At 40.3% G+C, this 14282-nt stretch overlaps 1 long non-coding RNA gene across 4 annotated transcripts in view; it reads right to left on the bottom strand.

The window, feature by feature from the left end:
• The window catches only part of LOC129734785 (uncharacterized), a 32638-nt gene that overhangs the window by 17694 nt on the left and 662 nt on the right, over nucleotides 1-14282 (bottom strand). For all 4 annotated transcript variants that reach the window (XR_008730396.1, XR_008730398.1, XR_008730395.1 and 1 more), the window contains exons 2-3: nucleotides 7371-7618; nucleotides 4496-4615 (exon numbers count right to left, since the gene is read on the bottom strand). This is a non-coding gene — a long non-coding RNA (uncharacterized LOC129734785). The remainder of the gene's footprint in view (nucleotides 1-4495; nucleotides 4616-7370; nucleotides 7619-14282) is intronic.

A 14282-nucleotide genomic window follows, 5' to 3' on the forward strand; every position in this document is an offset into this window, starting at 1 on the left:
TTGCACATTCTACTACAGACCTTTCCCATGTCAAGCAAAATTTTGATTAATCTTGGTCATGTATTTACACTGAAGACTCTGAGCAGCTGAAAATCAGTACGTGTACTAACACACTTTTAACATAGCTGGTAAAATTTTAATGCATCTCCACTGTGTACTTACATTTGAAACTGCATCACCTCCAACTGACACCAGCTATGCTGCCTGTTGGTCAATGGACTTATTTCCCAATGAGCAAACAGCCAAATCACACAAACCTTGCTCACATTCAGCTCTGTTCACCATCCCTCAGTTACAGTGTCACCAGAGATGCACCAAAAGACCACATTATTCCTACCACAGACAGCAGATCAATATTGTGGCCACAGAGATGGTGCAGTCCCTCTGCCTAACAGACTTCTGTAAATCCACAGATGACAACCAAGCATCTTTTTTTGTTACTATGTTTGTCTTTTTAGTCTGTGTTATTTTGAAAAAATATTTACATAAATAAAACCAAAAGGGGCTTTAGTAATGAGTGCCAGGTTATGCACAGACACCCCAGAAGAGACAAAGGTCTCTCCCCTGACCTCATGCAGGAGCGTGGTGTGACTGGAGACCCATGAATGAGTGCTGGAGCTCTGTGCCTATCAGCCCAGCCCGAGGCAGGTACCTGGGCTCCCCTGCACAGCACCTGGCAAGGACTGTGCACCTCCAGATGCTGCAGTGGGAGAGACCAAAAAACCCCCATCCACTTCAATCCCTGCGACAGGAGAGCAGGCAAAGGATGTGTGAAGGGAGTCCCACACCGCCAGTACTGCAGCCCCAGGTTTGTGAAAGGCTGGCTACTCCAGAAGCAGGATTTCTCAAACTTGTTGCTGTTATGTCTATACTTACTAAACAAAAGGTATTGGGCCACACCCTATCTCATGCTACGTGACTTTCAGATGTAATGCAATATTTAATTTCATGAAACCTGTCTTGCCAAAGTTTGCAATGACCTCAGCCTAGCTGCTGCATCCCCACCTTCCTTTGACACAGGCCCTTGCACTCTTCTGCTTAGTATGTTACCTTCCTTTTGCTTCACTGCCAGCCTTCTGCTTTTTCTTTTAATTCTCTTACAGTTCTGATAAAAGGCGTTCGCCTTTCTGCATCCTCTGCCACTCTCCTTCACTTTCTATTAGCATAGTACAGGTCTCTGACCTGGGTTTCTTTCTCTTCACCTTCAAAAATTCCTCCTAGAATCTCAAGTGCAAACAAGTAACAGCTACAATTTCCATGCCACCATGGCACTGAAGTGCTAAGGGTAGAGAAGGTCTTATGATGTCTGGGTTTTTTTAACGTTAGACTCATTCACAAAATAAAGAAGGTGTCTTGTGTTAGTTTCCCTAATGTTTTGATGATGGTTTTGTGTGTAACTTCCCTAAAACTCCAAATATAGCATAAAAAATTAATCAAGCAAGAGCTACTACAGAACTGAATCCATTCATGTTGTCTTACAAGATGCGCTTCAATTTCATAGACTCATACAGTATCTTGAGTTGGAAGGGACCTATAAAGATCATTGAGTCCAACTCCCCAGAAAGCTGAGGGAAACAACGCGACCCGACAGTGTATTATTTGAGAAATGGTATGCTATATAACAAAGACTTATAAGTAAACAAGAAGCAGCATAAATTTTACACAGGCTTACATGGCTGCCTTTTGACCTCTGAGTACTTGCTACAGGCTTTTTATGTTTTCAGTTAATTCCTTGAGAAGTGTATCCACAAGCTACCTACAGAGAGAACTGCACTGTGCCACGCTTCAAGTGTTCAGAGCATGGGAATAAAAAGCTATGACCATGGTGACACAAATCCTGGCCTTTCTGAAACAGGTGTTGCAGTTGTCAGTAGACATTTTGCCTGGCCTTTCATTGTCATGTTTAAATCCAATTTAACCTATTTTTGAAGCTTGATAGAACATGTACAGTCTGCAATAAAAGACAGTATTGCTATGCTTACAGTAAGCATAAGCACTCCCCAAAAGAGCAGAACTACACAAAAACTCTTGAAAATCTCAACAATAAATAAACAATAAAAAGTAATGGGCTTTAAACAAAGCCATCTGACCTGGCTCCATCTCAGCACAGCTCTAGACTCTGCACTCCAGCATTACAAAGCGCACACCAGCCCAAAGTGTCCAGAGCAACAGCAGGTGGACAGCACTGCAGCTAGGAGCAGGGAAGCCTGGCCTCCTATGCCTGTGGTGGCCTCGGTGACACTTGCCCACCACCGGGACAAGGAGTGCCATTTCACCTGAACAAAAGCGTGTAGAAACAACAAGCTGGGAGAGGAAACAGATTAGAGTCCGGCAAGAATCAATTATCTAATAGTGAGGAGTTGCAGTCATAGCTGGTCATCAGGGCTGGCTAGGTAAGGAGATCAGGGTTTGGAAATTAATGAATTGTCTAGGATGAGCAAGATCTGAGGAGTGCTGGCAAGGCTAGTAAAGCGTGTGAGAGAGCTGGGAAACAGGAAGGCTTTGAATGGAGGGGGAGACTGCAGAAAGAAGTTATACTTGAGAAGGAGGGAAAGATTAGCAAAACGGACAGTTAGGAGCAATAGAACCAGCTAAACAAACAAAATTGGAAAAAGGCATTGGGACACTGCTGGGGGACAGAACAAGGGCACCCCAGAAAGATGAGTTCTGTCTGAGAATGGGGGAGAGGTTTGCAGATAGGAAGTTCAAAGAGCTTGAGTAGTGATTTCCATAGTGAGCTCAGGGGAACATCTGGGACTGGCCAGAGTAGGAGATTGGTAGAAGATACCTAAAAAGAGCAGAGATGATCAAGCAACCAGGGTGCACCAGGAACAGAGCTAGGTCAGGCTCAGATTGGAGAGGTGGGGAGAGACATAGCCAGCTTGGAGAAAGGGAGGAGATGAAAGAGCAATTAAGTCTGTGCCACCAAGTACACGCTTTTCTTCAACCCCTGGGATGCCAATCCAGTGCTTAGGAGCCTTTTCAGCCTTTCACTGTGTCTAAGCTACAGTGCTACTTCCTATTTTAAACAGCAGCACACTTGCTTAGAATGGGAGTGCCTGCAGGAGTTAGGAGTTCGTATCATGTTATTAACCACCACCTAGCCCAGAAGCAGTTACAGCTCTGTTACAGGAAACAAAGGGATTTTGCACATCCCCTTCTGATTTTTGAGTCCGAGTAGTGTTTTTAACCTAAGTATAATACTGTTTATTATATGAATGCTTATTACAGCAAGTGAGAACACAGAACTGGAAAAATTTCAAACAAAAGACATTAGTATTATCTAATGATTCATCTAGCCTGGTTAAGGAAGCTGTATAACTCATTAAGTATATTTCAGAAGTTGGTTTGTCATGAGAGATAATGGCAGACAATTGACCTCTGCAAAGTACATTTTTTTCTCATTATTTCAGTATTATAAAAATATTTGAATTACAGAAAAGTGTAATTATTCACATCCATTTATTAATTTCATTAGTGTGGTAATGAATACTGTTAAGAGTAGGAAAGCACTTCTAAATCACTGTTTATTAACAAAGATGAAGTTGAGCTCAGAAGAGATCATCTGAAACCAGATATTAGCTTGATTAATTTGTTGCTTGTCTTTCTGGTCTGGCCACCAGCAGCTATGGACATTCAGCTACAGAGTAAAAACAGCCAGTGCAGGGGAAGGAGGACAGGGCTACACCACAGTGACAGCCAATTCTCAAATCAGTTTAGATCAGCAATGAAGACTGACCCCTTTGAATGTATCAACTGACCGTAGACCTGTATTCCAATAACTCTTATTTATTGGAAGAGAGAGCAAGTATTATAGAAAACTGTTTCACTTGCAGAAGAAACCATTTTACTTGCATTTAGGGGGAAAAAATTGCCTTTTTTAAGGCCACACAATGACAATGTGAGGAGCTTTTTCCTTTTATCCTTGGGATATAGAACTTATATCTGGCAGGCAAATAGGAACCGTATCGACAACAAAGTGATTTATTTTTTTTGGACGCAAAACAAATTCTTTTTGCTACATGTATGCTTACATATACATCTGCAAGTATTCTTTGTGAAAGACAGCTTGATAGCTGCACGTCCAGATTGTTATCTTTCAGGAAGGACAAAAACAAACTGAACCTACAGCAACCATAAAATAGTATTTACTCACTAATCTGCACTGATACGTTTATGCCAAAACCAGATGAGGATCGTGCACTCCTCTCAAAGAAGGTATTCATTATTTCAGGATGCCCTGTAAAAATGCAAGTTGTATTTCCTACATTATCTTCATGGACTTTCCTGTCCCTCCCCGACTTACCCCAATATTTAGAATGCCTTTCCTTGTACAAAGGCCCTTAGGTGGTGGTTTAAGGTTTCCCCCAGAGCAGTGGAGAGTTACTCTCCTGTCTGTCCCTTGCAGGAGAGGCACTCATTTTTGGTCTACCGCAGTGTTGTCCTCTGTGCTGTGATCTAAAACCGCTTCAGGTCTTGTGTTCCCCATGCTCACCTGACCATGGCCCTCTCACAGGAGCGTCTCAATACATCTTTTATTTTTTCCAGATCTGCACCTTCCAGAGTTTGTTGACATCACCCTGAGAGTTCTTGTCCCCTACCGTGCCAAATGATCCTAAAGACAAAACAAAGAAAAGCTTTTTAGAAGATTTCAGGTGAGGCTAGGAGACTGAAAACAAAATAATCACAAGTGTAGAACACGAGCCAGCTGATATTTAGCTGGACACTCCTTCCAAGATGTTTTCCCTCCCTTGCCTGTAAGTGCCCAGATGTATCCTATTAACTGGAGCTGGGGACACAAGTTTTACAGCACCAACACGTCAGCCAGGTGTGGGCCAAGTTCTGAAATTTCCTAACGAAATTCAGAGGAGGAGGGAAGGTTGGGTCTCATCTTCCCCTCCCTCCATCAATTTTACAATTAGCATTACAATTTTAGTTTTCCTTTAGTACCCTCTTCTCAGTATAAGTGGCCTTAATATTGATAAAGCTTAATCCTATGTCAGCTTTCAGTGTTCCCTTATTGTGTTTGGGATTAACATCTTAAAAATAAGATAAACAAGTTACTGGTTTTGCTTTGTGAGCAGGAAAAAACTCCCTAGATGACACCCTATCTCTACTTTATGACTGTTAACTAATGCCTACACCTTATCATCACACTGAATTATCTGAAGACTGAACTCTGACCTCACATAGAACATGTTATTGGACTTACCTTCTGTTCTGAGGTCTGATCTTCTAATTTAAAGGCAAAAATTCTGCTAACCTAAATACATGGCTTCATCCTACACTATTTGCTCATCTCACAGCAGTTACAGGTTCAAAACATCAGTAACATTATCCATGAATTTCTCCATGTTTAACTATCTTCTTCCAGTGATGAAGTTTTCAAACCTTTATTTATTAAATTACAGCAATATTGTGAAAGTTTTTACAGTAAACTATTAAAAAAAAAATTATCCTTCAAGGGAAACAGCTGGGTTAGGATGTACATTTCCAGCAGCAGATTCCTTGTAAGAACAAATAGAAATTAGTAGCACAAATTCCTAATTCAGATTCCTTCCTGTGACATCCCTCACTCCAGTCACGTTCATTCAGACTGAGACCTCAAAATATAGGATAACACATAGTTGCTTCCTCCCCAGAAGAGCCAGAAAACAGAACAGGGAAAAAAACCACCACCCTCTTATCTGTTCATTCTTCTCCTGTTTGCAGCACCCTCTTCTTCAGAAACAAAACTCTTCTAGCTTGCAGGCAAGACCTTGCCATCATCCCTTCTACACACCTGAGGCCCCTACTCTTTCTCTGGTACCAGAATTGCTGAAATCAAATTAGGTATAAGGAGAAGACCATGGAGCATTAGCCTAGACACAGGAATCTGAACAAAGTTTTGTGCTTGGACTATTTATTTGACACGTACCAGAAAGTTGCTAGAACACCCTAAGAAGCGTTAGCCACTTCCAGATGCTATTACAGAATCTAGGGAACCAAGTACTTGACTTTGAGTCTGCTTTATAATTAATAGTAACGTCTTTTCAGGACGTACTTGCCCCCACATGTAGCTGGATTCCAATCCAAAATCAGAGCTAAAGACCACTGTTAGCTTCTATCATGAATTCAACGCTGGATCAACAGTGCTTAGGAACTCGGAAAAATCACCTCTAGAACAAACAACTTGTAAAGCTTGTGGTGTTTGGGGCTCCATATTCAAAAGGGCACTGGTTACTTTTATCAGTTACAGGAGAGACTAAGAGTACACACTTGCTGAATCACAAAAACTATACAAAACATGCAGAAGGGATGCAAATGCTGTGCTGACTGGCATGCTGAAGATTTTGGTTTTACCACTATAAAATGAACAAATTTTAGTCTGCTTCCCCAACATGGGCTACATCACTTTCACGTACATGCTGTGTTTCTGCTCATTCTCCTACCTTTTACTTCAGCAGCTTTTGCTACCTTTGTGTCTGCACTTCAGGAATGTTGCAGAGCTCAAGAACTTAAGTATTAGTGGTTACGTATTCTAAGGAAGTATCAGGAATTAAGGATACTCAATCAAGAAACATCACGTATCTCAGTGTCTGCAGCCTCCTCTGGAGAAAAAGCTGTCCTCCACCTCTTCCTCTGGGACCACTTAAAGAAGATGAATCAACTCATAACCTGACACACCTAATTATTACATGCTGCTAATATTCAAGGATGCTGTCAGATAAAGAAAAGGGTGTAGCCTCCATGCAAACATGCTTTCCTGCTCTCAAATCAAAGGCCTTCCTCTAATTAAAATCATCTAATTAATTTAGGTCCAAATGAAGCTTCACAGGCAAGGGCAAATCCAGATGAGGCATCATAAATAAGCAATACAAATCGTTCATTCATCCTATAATTATTAAATATTTTCAAAACAAGCCCTACAATGGGGCTGAGGTCCCCTATTGTTTTGATCAGGAAAGGCAGAAAAAGCTTCTTTAATTACCTTATTTAGAAATATATTTATATAGAATATATAATATAGAATTACTAAATGAATACAGTAACGTAAAAAGTTTAAAAAGCAATTAAGAGAGATGTTAAAATTCCTTAAAACAGCTAAAGCTATTAGAATTATGGACAATCAAATCCTTCCACCAGAAAGAGTTCTGGCAGTTAGCCTGTATTTCCTAATAATGGTAAGGCTGCTCATATTTTAAATTTAGGAATTTCTAACAGAGGGAATCGTTAATCCACCCCAAACATCACATTTTACCACAGAGATTTGTACTGGATGAGTTGATACATTAAGCCCAAATTCCAGTGGTGTTCAGGTATTGAGTGATGGGTCAGCTGTGTAACCAATATTTAGCTACCAGTTTCCCATTTGTTTTGGTCCAACCTACCTCTCAGTACACTCTATCCACTAATCCTGGCAGGAAAGGGTGGCAGAATGAGTCCAGCATTATTTTTCCAGTCTTTATTTTTTGGGGCAGCAAAGAGATGCAGCTGAAGGGTGCTTTATTCTTCCAGCTAGAGCAGTAACGTAAGGCGATGAGATGAAGAGCCACAGCACAGCAGGAATTCTACAGCAGTAAAACTGTCTTCTCTCTCTCTCTTTGCACCTGACCAGTGCTTATCTCAGCATTTCAGACTGCACAAATGGAGACAGTACAGATTTAAATAAGCCAAATTAAGTTAACAGTAAGCAAAGTACACTTCCCCAAAGCAGTTTGAGGATGAATTCCAGTCAAAGCATGGGGCAAGATTACTGACACTGGCTGACCTTCACATCTTCATATCAGAAGACTCCCAAACATAATGATTAGGTCAAAGAAAGCCTAACGAGGCCTCTGGCAGGTCATTAAGCAAAAGACACTGGCATTTGAAGTGCGCATCTGATATAAAGAAAAACACTGCTTGAAGGCTCCCAGAAATAAATGTTTACTTAAGATGAAAACAAACAGGAATTCAATAGCAGCATTTACAGTCAGAGAACAATGAAGCTTGTAAATATTTTCCACTCATTTACTTTAAAAACAGTTCCACCTAATCTGTGTTCTCATTTTCTGCATCTTATTGCAAACAATTTGAATAGGTGAAATATTCTTAGAAACTGACTTTTAAGCAGTTACTAGCAAAGAGATCCCTTTTAACACAGGTTAGTAAATATACATACTGAAGGTAGACTGAAAAAGCGTAGGTTGAACAGAGGGGGAAAAAAGAAATTTTGTGTAGTCAAAATACATAAGTAATAAAAGTAATGAGTAGAGCTGGCTTCTTACGGCCCATATTCACTCCAGCCACATTCTCCCCCAGCTCCTAGTCTCCCCAGTAGCACAGCAAACCCACAGAAGGTTTCTGAAATCAAATGTCACAATATAATTCCTCCTTTTCCCCCCCTCTCCTGTTTCATACGAAAGAGTGGATCTCACATCTTCTGCTTGAACAGCTTTGTCTACTCAAAGAGAAAAATGCTTCTGTCTTCTCCTGTTGGGCTCTCACACTCTTAACAGTCCGAGCTCTATTCCTAGCTGGGTCTAACAGCCGAAGGACTAGGCAAGAAGGCACGGTAATATTCCTTTAGCATCACAATACTATTAGTCAGAAATGGGGAAGTACGGGTTTAATCAGAAATCTTAAGTCACAAATAATGTTTCCAGGTGAAGCAAAAATGACAAAGGAAAAAGGACAGCATCAAAAGCTTTCCATGGTTTCTGTCCCCTGGTACAAAATTAAAGTTTGGCTTTCAGAAGTAATGAAGGTGCAAGACACCTGAACCTTTAAAATAATTGCAGTACATTGTGTACTAAACCATGCAAATTATCCAGCAGCCAGGATGCAGTACCACCAAACTACTGCAGTTTTTTTTCCACACAGACCCTCTTCTCCTCTAGGTTGGGGTGTTTTTTTTTGCCATTTCTCTGTGTTTTCTGGACGTTAGGTAGTTGCTGCTCCAATGGGGCTACCAAGTATCTAGAAATCCTGGATAAACGGCCACTCTGTATACACAGACCAACCCTATAACATGTGCAGTGACTGCAGCAAGCAGGTTGAAGGCCAGCAATTTTTTTATCCAGGGGTAGTAAAAATAAAAATCATGCCTTTCACCAAAACCTACACCAATCTGTCGTTAGCATGCATGAGGTCCACACACATTTCAGATGTGCTCATAACAATAGGAACATATGCCCAAATGCTTCAGTCCCATTCTCAGGAAAACTTTCCTGACCGAAGCCTAGACTTTCCAAGCTACCTGCCTGGTGTGCAAAACCTCTCACAGACAAACAAAATATCCAGTTAGTCCTGGTGAACCCAGGAATAACTAGAACCAATGCAGAGTTACATCATCCAATGAAACCTGAGCATTTTTTCTGCACATACTTTCTGTTCGCTCATTATAATTATATTAAAAAGGTTCAGGTTGTTCTTTTACCAAAAACAACTCTACTTGATAGAAAGATATGAAGACATGACTAGCTAAATGAGTTGCCGTAAGCTAAGGTAGGGTGTGGATTTACAGCACACAAGCCTTTCCACAAAAGCTGCTCTTTATCACATAGCGCCAGCGACCCCACTATCACTGCACAGTAGCTACCTCTCATGTGCTACTGAATGAGAGTTGTGTACACAGGCACTCACCAGCCAGTAGCTTATTTTTATAAATCCAAACACATCCACAACTATGCCGTATCTTCTTTGTGGAATCATACACACTGGTCCACATTTTTAAAGGAACTTAACTTAGGCATTTAACTTGGACATTAGGCATTTAATGGATTAGCACAAAGCAAGACTATGTTAAGTCACTGCATATACTACAACAAGGACAACCGTCTAGATTTTCTTTTTTAAGTGATGCAGCACAGGGCTTTTTAAAGCACAGCTTCACCTGCCTATGTGAACCTTTTGAGTTACCCAGAGCTAAGTGGATGACAGATAGCCTTATCAGCGTGCAGAAACAGTACTGGGCATGTATTGGGAGACATCAAAAAGGTGTGCTCTATTTTGATTCATGTTTTCCCAGATAAAGAAACTTCAATTAGATTTTAAAGAAAGAGGCATTACACATTTGACATTGCATTAGTATTATCAGCATTTGCCTACAACACTTTGAAAATAAACCTTTCATTATCCAGATATGATTTACAGATACACTCCTTCAAATACAAACACTGTGTTTCTATTTAAGACAAATCCTTTCTTACGTCCAGATCTGATTTACAGTTAATTTCCTTAAAATAAAAATGTATGACGCAGATTTCAATTTTCTTTCTGCCAGAAACTTCTATTTTTAGATGCAGGGCAACTTTATACTCCTTTAATATGCCTACCACTCCTATACAGCAAATGGTGCACCTTGGCAAGGGCTGACACATTCCGTTAGATAAATAAAATCTGCAGAATTGCTGACCTAATTGTATCAGCATTGATAAGAACAGCAATGTGTTTGGGCCTCCTACTTGATGGAAGTCTGCTAAAGAAAATTACTTACAGCCTTTTTTCTTCCCCCACCCCCTCTTCCCTTTCTTTTTTTAATTGTCATTTTTACATGTGAACATCAACCAGAAAAAGTAGCAGCTCTCTGGGTACACTCCATACCGGAACCAAATTGTTCTGACACAATGTCCTTTAGCATCTGTCAAATGGGGTGCTCCAGAAGCTTCTGCTGGCTCCCATTTTCAAGTCACAAGGTCTCATATCATCAGCTTTGCCCAGTATTGTCTCCACTTACATCTCTCCCATTTCCTCCCACACTCACCTCCCACTCTCCATGTTCTGCCCAAATTACTGATGATTGACCCTTTGGGATTCTTTATCCACTCCCAACTCTGGACCTTCTTATACCCCACTCATGCTAGTAGAAACAGCCTCTCAGCCAGTACCTACCAAATACTTTCCCCTCCATCAAAAGCACCCAGAAAACTCCCGTTCCGAAAAACACTCCACCGTTAAAGATTATGGGGATATGTAGAAAACATGAAATGGTATGTACCACACCTTGTGTCTGACCCTTTGTCTGGCATATGTTTGATACGGACTTTGCTTACTAATTTCATTCTCAAGGCAGCCTCTGCAACACGAGTCATGTCAAGAGTGCAGTGAGTATGCAACTCAAATAGTGTGTTCAGGGATCTGTAACATTCCTTGCTGCAAGCGTCTAGGAAAGAATCAAGTTCTTCTGGTAAGAAGTTTTTCTTCTGTTAGCTAAATGATTTTGAGTTATTTGAAACTATGAATATCTGTCCAAACATTACCGAGGAAATGTTAGTTAATTTCCACCCAAAGAAACAACTTCCAGCAATGTGTAACAACAGAAATAATGCCTCCCTTACGTATTTACTGCAGTAAATGTCTAAAGGCAATCCCATAATCAGGTATTGTGATGGAGAAATGAAAGACACTAGGAGGATCGCAACACTTGGAACAAAAACTCTTTCACCATAATGTAGATAACGTCTGCGTAGGAAGACAAACTTTGTACTCTCACTTCTCATGGATGTTCTCACTTATCTATTCTTCTCAACCCTTTCAAATTATTTCCTGCTTTGACAAAACAAAACTATTTTTAGAGAATTTCTCAACTCTGGAAAAATGCTTTAAAATAACACTTGGAAAGCCTACTAGAATGAAAAAGATGTCTCCCGCACCCCCCATTTAGTCTAACTGTCACTATCAAATATTTGACATTTTATTTAAAATACTTCCATAAACTAAGAAAACAAGATTCTGAAAATAATTATACTTAAAATAACCCTCGATTCTGATTAAATAGGAAGTCCTTTGAAAACACAAATGCAACCTCCCTCACGTTACCAACCAGCTCCTTCAAAATCATCTATTATAGAACTGCAAGTGTTTAAAATTAAGCATTAAACTAAAGAGTTTTGTCAAGGACACAAGTCCTTACTGTTAGATGAGTTATAACTGGAGAACATGAGTATGAAGCATGCAGACAAAAAATATCAGAACTGAGCTTTACCTGTAACCCAAAGTTTAAGTTAACTAAGTAACCTATTAGATTACAAATATACTGTTGACTTATTTTTGCCACATGACATTTTCTCCATTTTCTGCAGAACTAGAGAACAAATTTGAAACAAGTGTCACCTATGCAGCTTACACAGCTGTCTGCAACACAATATTTTTTCAAAGTCCGTGCCCGAAATTTTTGCTGGCTACCTATGACATACTTTCTCTCACATCTGAAAACAAAACTCCAACCATCATGGAGCTACAGTACCTTGTGTCAGCCCCACATTTTCAGAGGGCTTGTAGATATGTTGGAGGAGTACCGACATTTTAAGTGAATGAGACATCGTCCTTTTCTAAAACAAACAAACAAAATATCACAGGCCATTATCTAAAGCATTAACAATAATGATGTGTGGTATTTACAACATTACGGTAAATAACAATGAAATTTGCATTAGGATTAAATAAGGTTATGATAGACACAGTGGAAGCAATCTCCAAAAATGAGGCTGGAAAACAGCAGCCCAGTGCCCTGTCCACGGAAACCAGTACAGGATTTCCACTGCTGCTGTTTCCCTACGGGCAAATCCCAGGCCCTTAGAAAAGGCAAATTCTGACCTCATATTAAGAGTTGGCTTGAGAAGCAGACTTTCACTGTAGAAGTCTGCTGTATCAAAGCAACAGTTGGAAGAATAAAAGACAAGGAAGGTCTTGTGTGGCATGATCCATGTCCTGCCACAGTTGTTTCTCACCCTCCAAAACAGGTAGTAGTACTTTCTGACCACAATTTGTCGCAGTGATGGTATTTTCAGATACTGCTGTAGCTGACACACAATGCTAGTAACTCAAACTATTTGGCAAAGAGATTGAATTTAAAACAAAATTCTCTTGGGAGAGGGAGCTTCAGAAAACAACCTCAACTGACATCACTTCCCAGCATTGACACGCCAGTGACATAATATCATGATGAATCTTTATTTTGCTGCCAAGTCTGGTATCCTCTTGTGAATCTAAATTGAGCAAAGAGGTTGTCTTCCCTGCATGTTTACTACTACTCTTCAAGCATAAGCAGCAGAAAAGTTCTTGTGAGCAAAGACACCTGGATCAGCTTATGCTGTATAGAAAGTGGTATAGGCAACACTGACTTCACAATAGGTCAGCTAAGGAGCAGTCACAAAATCCATCCCAGAACGATGGTAACAAACAAGAGGGCAATAATTCAGGGCTTGGAAAAAGAATATAGTTACCAAGGCAAACATATGCCCATGCTTTAATGAGGACTCGGAAAAATGCTATCCCCTTAAAACACCAGGAGTGTTCTGTGCAGCACCTAGAAGTCTCTTGTTCGACTGTTGCTGCAGCCCAGTAATACTTAATTTCTGAGTCACAGCATTTTGCTATAAAATGCCCCCCCAATCCCTTTTAAGCATTGTTAAGAGCTTCGAACCTGTTTGCCTTCTTCATATTAGATTTGGAAATGTAGTAATGAAATTACCTGATAAAACACACATGCTAAAATCCATAGACCTAGATCACAAATGAAACTATAATGGCCAACAATAAGTTATTTGAGTTTAAAAAAAACAAACACCAAAACCCTCACCAAAAAAACAAACCCTCACCAACTTGCCTCCCAAACATTCACAGAACAGCTCCATAAAGTTAAGCTGCTCTCATTCTGTACTTCCACGTATCCTAAGATATTCAAAACCACATGACACCCAAAGGCAAGAAAAAATAGTCATAACTGGAAATACTCAAATCAGGGCATGAGTCAGCACCTTGCAGAATACCCATCAAGTGCTGATTTTGCAGAAGTCAAGCTGATTCAGTCTGAATTTGCACTTTCTCCTTTAAGCCCTGTGTAAGGGAGGCAAGTATAGTTTCCAGATTTAAACCTTTCTCTGATGTCAACTCAATGGCTTGTTTTAAAATGCCATCACCTGAACACAAACTTCGGCTATCTCCCCAAGGCACAAAGTGTGCAGAAAGAGAAGTATCTGTCCAGTCTCAAGTTGTGGAAAGATCCCAGCCCGAGAGAGAATCAAGAACAGTGAAGACAGATTTCTGTTAAAAGCATTTGCAGATGTATGCAAGTGGGCCATTTCATTTACTATGAGTGACCTACAGTTTCTCACATGTTCAAAATATTACACTCATTAATTGTCTGAGGATACAAGAGCCCCCTTGTGAGTTCAGGCTGTCACTAGCACAGCTTTGGAGCTGCAGGGCAGAGGACAGCAGTTTAGCCACAGCTGCAGCAAAGTCCCACCCATGACACACAGCTTAAGATCACACTATATGGTGAACAGCAGATGAACAAGAGAAATACTGACTGAAGA

Source organism: Falco cherrug, chromosome 1, assembly GCF_023634085.1.
Source record: "Falco cherrug isolate bFalChe1 chromosome 1, bFalChe1.pri, whole genome shotgun sequence".
Classification (NCBI taxonomy): Eukaryota; Metazoa; Chordata; class Aves; order Falconiformes; family Falconidae; genus Falco; species Falco cherrug.